General features: G+C 38.2%; 1 protein-coding gene across 2 annotated transcripts in view; it reads right to left on the bottom strand.

Moving 5' to 3' along the window:
* The window catches only part of LOC143020272 (uncharacterized), a 679654-nt gene that overhangs the window by 347927 nt on the left and 321727 nt on the right, over nucleotides 1–10000 (bottom strand). For both annotated transcript variants that reach the window (XM_076176500.1, XM_076176501.1), the window contains exon 3: nucleotides 5318–5462. The gene's annotated coding sequence lies outside the window, so the exon portion shown is untranslated. The remainder of the gene's footprint in view (nucleotides 1–5317; nucleotides 5463–10000) is intronic.

Here is a 10000-nt window from a genome sequence, read left to right as displayed (position 1 = left end):
CGCACACAAACACACACGCACACACACACACACATACGTCGTTCGTCATAGTGGCAACACGCATATATTGGCGCTCCTGAAAAAAAAAAAAAAAAAAAAAGTCTTAACAGGTATACAATTATAGAATACCGAGGATGTAATATATGGGAGAGGTAGTGCTCGTTGATACCCGGAATGATTAATTTACAACGTGATGTGGAATTGAAGTGAAATGGAAGAAATCGTTGACGGGTCAGAGATACCAAAGGATGGCTGTCCGTCGCGTTACAATGTAAACATGTACCCAGAGCCATCTACCGGCGCAAGGGCGAAGCAGAATATAAACATAGGTTTTAGATCACCAAGAGGCACGAAAAGGTTTCTACTTGATAATGGCGATGAGGGTCATTTCTCTGGATTTAGTGCGTACGAAAGAAGGCTATTTATTTGAGTTATAGACATAGAGAGGGACATGAGAACTATGAACGATTCGTGAAGGCAGGAAACTGACGATCTATGCACGACGAACAAAGACCTAAACAAGGAAGTGGGTGACTTAAAAAAGTAAGCACGGAAATACAAGAAGAGTTAGTGCACTAAGAAAGAACTAGTCAAGTTAAGAGGTGAAAATGAGAAGTTGAAAAATAATGAAAAAAATCAATAAATAACGAGACCATAAGGGAAGAGGTGGATGAACGAATAAAAGCAATGGCTGTGGAAGCGAGAAAAACATAAGACGATTTTTAACAGCTCAGGAATGATTGGAAAAAAGACAAAGAAGAAGATAAAATAAATAAAAAAAAATCTAGGAAGTGGCAAAATATATATTAATCAAAGGAATGAATATGTAAAAATACGCAGGGAAGAAAAAGAAACTATGAAAAAGACATAATAAAAAATGTAAGGATCAGCCAAAACTATTCTATGAATATGTAAATGATAAACTAAAAAATAAACAGGAGATAGTAAAACTACGCCAAGGGAATACGGAGTACACAAAAGATACAGAAATTGCAGAAGTCATGAGCAAACACTTCAAGTCACTTTTCACTAGAGAAAAAAAAAAAAAAAAAAGCAACGTCGGGGTAAAGGGAGAGAAGTGACCCCCCCCCCCCATGAGGGAAATAAAAGTTACACAGAAAGAAATGATGGATCAAATAATGAACCTTGAAGTCAAGAAATCGCACGGCCCGGATAAAATAGCAAATTGGATATCAAAAGAATGTAAAGAACTAGCAGACAAAATATATAACATAATAAGTTACTCAAAGAAGGAAAAATTCCAGAGGACTGGAAAAATGCTGATATTGTACCAATTTATATAGGAGGAAATAAGGAAAACCCAACAAATTACTGACCGGTTTCCCTCACAAGCACGGTAGCTAAAATTCGTGAAAAATATAAAAAGTAGAAGTATAAAACATCTGGAGGAGAACAAGATCCTAAGTCCAAGACAATTCGGATTTAGACATGGAAAATCATGTACCACAAATCTGATCTGTTTTTACTCAAGACTACTAGACATAATACAGGAAAGGGACGGATGGGCTGATATTGCGTTCCTAGATCTACAAAAAGATTTTGATAAAGTCCCTCACAAAATACTATTAAGAAAACTGGAAACCATAGGAGGGATACAAGGGAAACTACTGAAATGGATGGAGGACTTTTTGCATGGAAGAAAAATAAGAATAGTGCTCAGAGATAAGAGTTTTACTTGGGAAGAAGTGTTTAGTGGAGTTCCACAAGGATCAGTATTGGCTCCTCTAATGTTTGCTATCTATGTGAATGACATGGACGAAGCTGTGGACTTCTTTGCAGATGATGTAGAATTGTTAAAGAAAGTGATCACTGAAACGGACTGTGACTCACTACAGAGAGACCTGAACAGAGTCTGTGAATGGAGTCAGAAGTGGGAAGTGGACTTCACCATAAAGAAATGTAGCATAATGGAATTTGGAAAAAAGGATATCAGGACAATATAAAATTGGTGAAAAAAGAAGTAACGAAAGTGGGATCTGAAAAAAACCTGAGAGTGATCATCACAAAAGATATGTCCCTTGACAAACATATAAACAAAACTGTCGGTGAAATCTATAACTTGCTAAGATCAATAAAAAGTGGTTTTTACTTACTTGGATGAAAAAATGATATAGAAAACATTAGTGACACTCATAAGGCCTAAATTGGAGTATGCAGTGACACTATGGTCACCCTGTACTAAAAAGAATATAAAGAAAAATGAGAGAATCCATGGAGCAACTACGATAAATGGCCCCAACACTATCAAAAATGTCAGAAGAAAGATTGTCAAAACTAAAACTACCTACTCTGGAACAAAGAAGAGAAAGAGGGGACTTGTTGACCATTTACAGAATTATGAAAGGTGTAGAAGTCCTTGATAGAGAAGATTTACTAAATTGGGATAAGAGAAACACAAGAGGACATGAAAAGAAATTAAAAAATGACACGTATAGAGGAGATATGAAAAAATAGCTTTCCCCACAGAGTGGCGGATGTATGGAACACACTAGACGAAACAATAGTGTGTGCAAAAACAATACAAGAATTTAAGAGCAAATTAGATATGGCGAGATACAGAGACGGGACATCACGAGCGTAGTTCCCCTTCCCGTAAGATCCAACTAGGTAAATACGTACACACACATACACACACACACACACACACACGCAGACATGCAGACACGCATACACACAAAGAGTCATCTCTTAAACAACCTTCTGTTTTTCTCATGTGTTTCGGCAATAATCCTTTTAATTGTCAAGAGTATCTCGCAATGGCTCATGCACGACTTGATTTTTGGCGTTAAACTAGGCAGCGTCGGAGTCTGGATGTAAGTTTTCTCGTGTGCAACGAATCGATTCTAATCAACTATGGAGTGCTCTCGGGACAAATAATTATGAGTAGGCGACCTTTACCTGCATCAAGAAACACCGAAAAGCAGCCGAATGGCCTGCACGACTTGTCTGAAAAAATTAACAAACAAGAAACGACTACTTTAGCCATCCAATTTCGGTCCACCACACGGGAGACGCCATAAAAATCACACGGAAATCATTACCCAAGATCAACATAAGTAACATTCCTTAGAGAATCCATATCCAGGGCACAAGGGACTTGAAAATTATTTGCAGCGTCCAGTTCAGACCAGACGTGTCTGAGGACCATAACATTAAATCACAGCAAAAACAGACCAATCCAACTTGAGAGACATTACCTAAGAGAAACTTTTGAATACGAAATCTTGCTAGAAGAAACATTACAAAAAAGGACAAATAAAATAAAACTCAAGAAACAACTTATCGTTGGAAGACTGTTGAGGAAACAAGTCAAACAAAGAAGTACAATGAAGAGGCAATATAGATATACAGATAGGCAAAAAGGGCGAACAATGAGACCAAGACATCGACATATACATGCATATGTGCATGCATGCAAAATACATGGCAAAGATGTATTAATATATACATATATGCATAAATATGTACACACTCACACACACACACACATATATATATATAAGCTTGTTTAGTTCTACTCTTTCTATTTCGTCTCTCTTGCTTTTAATCTGCATAGTCCTTCTTCTTTTAATTAGATCATCTGTAGCCTTGAAGAATTTGTTTTCTCTAATACTTTTTGTAAAAGTATATATATATGTGTATATATATATATATATATATATATATATATATATATTATATATATATGTGTATATATATATATATATATATATATATATATATATATATGCGAGAGGATTTCGAAAAATAGCGTGAGCCTGTGATGGCTATTTGAAATTGTTTTCGCTAAGCTAGGGGGTGCGACACATCACCAGGAGTAATAATAACAATAATAAAAAAAAAGATATGCAAGGATGCTTTACCGATTTTTTTTTTTTTTTTGGGGGGGGGGGGGCGAGTTCTTGTAGTATGGATGAAATAGATTAATATAAAAGACGGTTTTGTCAAAGACTGGTCTCAAAAGTGAGAAAATCCTTTTTATTTATAGGACGTAAGGTATTACCAATCTCTTATACCTTCGGGCTAATGCAACCCTCAACACTACTATACGCCGCACTTCTAACGGCCTAACATTAATCGTATATTTAATAGCATTTTCCCTAACTAATGCATCCTATGATAAATATCATTTTCCCTAACTAATACATCCTATAATAAATATCATTTTCCCTAACTAATACATCCTATGATAAATATCACTTTCCTTAACTAATACATCCTATGATAAATAACACTTTCCCTAACTAAGACATCCATCATAAACAACACTTTCCTTAACTAATACATCCTATGATAATCATTACTTCCCCTAACTAATACACCCTACGATAATTATCATTTCCCTAACTAATACATCCTTTGATAAATATCACACTTGAAAGGTCCAGAATGGTAATAATCAATGCTGCTCAGTTATTTTCCTAGTGAACTCAGACGAGGACTCAACAGGACAGCATGGGGCCATAGAGACAGGAGGGGGAGGGGGTTTTACCCCGTAGGTCAGGACAAGAGCGAAAAGGAGGGAGAGGAAGTCCAGGCTGCCCTTTATATAGGTCACAAAAAGAGGTGTGGCCTCGCAAGCTGGAACTTGTGGGATAGGAATAGGAGCGGGAATAAGAAAAGCCAGCTCCACAAGCTTGGACTTGTAAAACCAACCTGTTGAAGTTCTAAAGGAATTTTCATCACTCGGATCCTGACAGTATATATATATATATATATATATATATATATATATATATATATACAGTAGATAAATGTATATATGTATATATATATATATAAATATATATGTATATATATATATATATACATGTATGTATATATATGTATATATATATATATATGTATGTATACATGTGCATACACACGCACACAAATATACACGCACAGGCACACACACGCGCGCGCGCGCAGTGACATGCAGACACCTGTAAATCAGCAGGAACCCATTTCAGCACCGAAGCGTCTAATTACTATCTGATGAAAAGAAGCGCAATTAGCGGGCATTGGACCTGCCATGGCTTCTCCATCTCTATTCTCAACTATTCACTGCATTCCATCCTCCTCACTTCACTCCAACCTCCTTCTATTTCCCTCAAACGTTTTATCCTCCAGCGCTTGCGTCGAATATCTTCGTGCACCAATACCACGACTAAGTATGTATACAGTACATATTTACATGAATAAGGAATTACACTCGTAGCTACACACAGGTCAAAATGTGACACATCTTTTTGGAAATAAATAGATGTGCTATAATTTTATGAAATATCGAAGGAAAAAAATCTAATGGTACCATGTCACTATTGATGTTAATGCGCGCACCAAGACAGTAGAGTAGTTTCCCTTTATCCGATGACAGTGAGGTAGCCGCCACTCCCCTTCCTCCTCCTTCCAGGACGCTCAACGGTTCCTCCTCCGCAGGACTTTACCTTTCCGATCTGAAAAGGGAAGAAAAATCTGGTTTGAAGTTTCTGTCTCATGAGGATTTCAAAGACCAGGTGAACTGGTAATAATTCCTGACATCAAAATAACCGACGAAAAACTTTAGCTGACTTGCAATCGAGGACACTGAAATCATCTTACAATTGAAGTTTCTGTTGAATTTTTTTTCCATAAACGTAATCCTCATCGACAGTTTCTGTTTAGTCTGGCTGCCGACTGGCTATCTCATCCAGTTCTGTAGGATCCCAAAGGGTCTAACTGCTTTAATACAGTGAGACTCTTTACAGATTAAGAAAATCGACATTGTGCCGCTGGAAGGTGGATTCTGGGCCTAAAGGAAGTTCCACGCTTCAAGACCGCCGGAGTCAGTCTCGAGAATATATCGCTACTCCTTCACTTTATTCACATGTGCAGAAGATTAAGTACACGTTTGTTTATAATAAACAAAGAGAGAGAGAGAGAGAGAGAGAGAGAGAGAGAGAGAGAGAGAGAGAGAGAGAGAGAGAGAGAGAGAGAGAGAGAGAGAGAGAGAGAGAAGGGGAAAGAAATAACTGAAGCAGCGTATGTGTTTGAGTGTGTGTGCGTGTGTGAGTGTGTGTGTGTGTGTGTGTGTGTGTGTGTGTGTGTGTGTGTGTGTGTGTGTGTGTGTGTGTGTGTGTGTGTGTGTGTGTGTGTGTGTGTGTGTGTGTGTGTGTGTGTGTGTGTGTGCGTGTGTGTGTGTGTTTGTTTGTGTGTGTTTCTGTGTGCTTATATACATGCGACACCTACAAACCCAAACGCCATCCTGAAATTCTTAAAAAAGAAAGAAAAAAACATGAAAAATAGCTGCCAACCACAGACAAGGGCTTCACAAGAGGTGAAGCTTATACAGTACGATTATACCAATATTTCTGCAACAATGCAATCGTGACTGCAGTTGTCTCAATTCACGGTATATAGGTTCCACTACTACCACCATGTCCAGATGGATGACAGCACATTTATAGGATGCGATTATCCTTCGCCACATAAGCAACACCCATGGCAATCCCTTCACCAGACAACAATTGGAAATCCAAACATCTTTTCTGTATCGAGAACAAGACAAAAAGAGATTACTACGGGAAATATGGTAAGAAATCCCTCAAGATGATTTTCGTGAACTAATCACTAGCATGCCTAGAAGATTTTTTGCATATATACATATATATATATACATATATATATATATATATATACATATATATATATATACACACGAGTATATGATCTATATATATATATATATATGTATATATATAATATATATGTTATACACAGAGAGAAGAGAGAGAGAGAGAGAGAGAGAAAGAGAGAGAGAGAGAGAGAGAGAGAGAGAGAGAGAGAGAGAGAGAGAGAGAGAGAGAGAGAGAGAGAGAGAGAGAGAGAGAGAGAGAGAGAGAGAGGACAGACAACCGGTCAGAAAACAGACAAATAATGAGAAAGAGAGAGAGACAGGATAAAAATATTGATGTATAAAGAAAGAAAGAGAAAAAGTGGAAGACAGCATGTTAGAAACAGGTATTGGGAGGAAGAGGGACTTCATGCAATACAACAGGCAACAGAACTGTAGAGCATAAATAGAATAATCACCACAGCACATTTAACTGAAGTTCATTATGAAAATGTAATTCGATGAAAAGGCCATAGCAATTGTCATAATATGTGAACACTGAACAGAATATCAATAGATGGAACAAACAAGTCAGAAAAAATATGTTCCTTTATCAGGAACCGATGGACATAGAATCCTAAATCGGGGTCAGATTAGGAAACCCACACTAATACCCAAGTTAAGCACAACGGAGGCTTGATTTTAGATAATACAAGGTCTAGAGCTATAGAGTAATGGATTATTAGACTAGCCTTTATGCGAGGACATGAAACAATTCTATATTTACACCAAATAACCTAAACTTACAAAGGTGGGCAGAGATGGACAAACAACTGCAATGATAGATATGCACTATGAGTTCCACCGTTAAAAAAAATCTGAGGCACTAGGACATGGTTACACTGTGTTAAATACAAATGCATGTCACTTACTGTTCATCCGAGTTGAAGGACAAGAGGGGGAAAAAACGTTACCGATGGAGGAAGAGCAAAAAGATCACAGGATCTTCTTGGGGCCATAAAGATTCTAGCGCAGTCACTTTGCTTCGTAACGACACAGCGGCTTCATCTGAGTTCCATGAACGTTAAAGTCTTCGCATAGGTCAAGTGGTTCCTAACATTACCGAGATGAAAGTGCAGATCTGTGCCCGCCCGGGTCACCAAAGATGACTGATCAGGCAAGTGAGTGAAGCCAGATAGAATCTTGTCTCTGGACATTACCAAGACGTGAACCAGTTTCTAACCCTTTTCACAGAATTTTATAAAACTCTAGTTTTTTTTCTAAAGGAGACATTATCAGTCACAAATAGAGCACTGCATGATATTCGTTTAAAGGCAGGTGCAAAATCAGTTAACTTACAAGAATTCCCCATAGAGATAGATTTGTAAACAAGACGGTCAAACCAATGGCTGAGGATGGTATGATAGAGACCTCTAGTTCACCTTTGACTTCTCGTTCATTATCTAACCCTTCCCTCCCTTTCGACGGCCAATGATGGATGATGGAGTTGATGGACATTCGGCCAAAGCGCAGGGACCACGGGTAACATATTTTCCAGTTCAGAATTAAAAACCCTGTACCGGCAGGTAATTCTTTTTGAGAGATCAAGAGATCGAGGAAAACCATAGTTCTCAGCACTTCACAAGGTTATTTTAATCCTAAAAGAATGTTATCAATTCTGAGAAATGGACTCGGAGGGGGGGGGTGATAACTCCTGGTTTATTTAGATAAGGAGCTGATGATGATGATGTAGATAGTCATTTAATGGGCATGAACAGTAGTAAAACAATTTTCAAGTGCGGGGATAATACTATATTGTATATGCCAAAATGAGAGTTCTTCAAAACATGAATGAAGCTCTAGGATACGGTTTGGATGATGAGATCAAAGTGTGTCAAGATATGGTTCTGACGACTGATGATTTCTATATACCTGCCAATATGACCCAAGTGCGCAATTTTTATTGGTTAAGAGAGCCTACATTTATGACGACCGTCGAAAAAGACGCTCGTTTTTAGATAACTATACTCGCAAACGTTGTCCTACACACGCAGCGTAAAAGATAACGGTCGTCATTATGGCGCCTAGCGTTGCGCGTCATCCTGCTAATTTGACGCGCAACGTGTGTAGTCTGCCTAAATGGGTATTATCGAATCTTCATCTATAAGTGTGCTGATCGTACAAACCCTGCACCAAGCTAATGAAAAAAAAATGCATTTTTCACATAAGGCTTTCGGGACGTATCGAGAGCATTCTAAACCTCCTCTTCAACTCCCCGACTTCACTATACGCAGGTACCTCAGGGAAAAAGTTCGGAGCGGTTCTGTACTTGTAGAGTTGTTCGACGGGGTATGTTAGCAGTGTGCTAAGTGAGGCAGAACGTAAATACCCCACCACTACCACTCTTCGTAATCGTTTGTGTTCCTGGTAGACGAAGACTAAATTTAGATGGGTTTATTTGTTATTATCAAGAAGGTTAGATACAAGATACTCCTTCTCAGGAGCTCTCCACAGCAGGATTAAAAAGAAAACGAGTAGAAAATTAGGTGATATCATACAAGACTTCCGGCTAAGACATTCGGCCGACCCCGTGACCTGATGTTCCCACTGCCGGAGCCATAGGAAGCGATGAGTTCGTCCCAGGTCACGATTCATTTGACCACAGTCCACTAACAAGGAGGGTGTTTACAGTTTGCTCATGATTTTTGCTGATGTCGGCTTAGCTTACACAAGTACTGGTGTTCGGAGAAGTGTTATCTTCGACCCACACGTCATTTCACGACAGGGGCTGGTTTGTGTCTGAGAGAGAGATGAATAGACAGAGAGAGAGAGAAGGGAAGAGAGAAATGAAAAGAGAGAAGGAGACAAGCTGTAATAGAGGGAGATAGAGAGGGTGGAAAGGAAAGAGAGATAAGAGGAGAGAGGGGGAGAAGGCGAGAGGACGGGAAAGAGGGAGACGATAGGGAGGAAGGGAGAGATGTAGGGAGAGAGGGATAGATAGAGAATGAGAAAAGGATTAAATGTTGGTGAAGAGAGAGGAGAGGGGGAAAGGAAGGAGAGAGGAAGGAGAGATATAGACCGAATGGGAGTGAGGATAGAGAAGGGGAGAGGATGTCTCAATATATATATATATATATATATATATATATATATATATATATATATATTATATATATATATATATATATTGATAAGTATTTTAGACAAATTATTTGGATGATGGAGAACATAAACACAGGGGAAGGCTCGGAACCCTAAACACTCTAACGTTCTACGCGAAACGTTAGTGTTTAGGGTTCCGAGCCTTTCCCTGTGTTATGTTCTCCATCATCCAAATATATATATATATATATATATATATATATATATATATATATATATAATATATATACAGTTATATAT

This window comes from Oratosquilla oratoria, chromosome 39 (genome assembly GCF_046742065.1).
Source record: "Oratosquilla oratoria isolate Oo_2021 chromosome 39, ASM4674206v1, whole genome shotgun sequence".
Classification (NCBI taxonomy): Eukaryota; Metazoa; Arthropoda; class Malacostraca; order Stomatopoda; family Squillidae; genus Oratosquilla; species Oratosquilla oratoria.
Note: the sequence above shows the minus strand (reverse complement) of the source record. Positions and strands in the feature narration are given on the sequence as shown.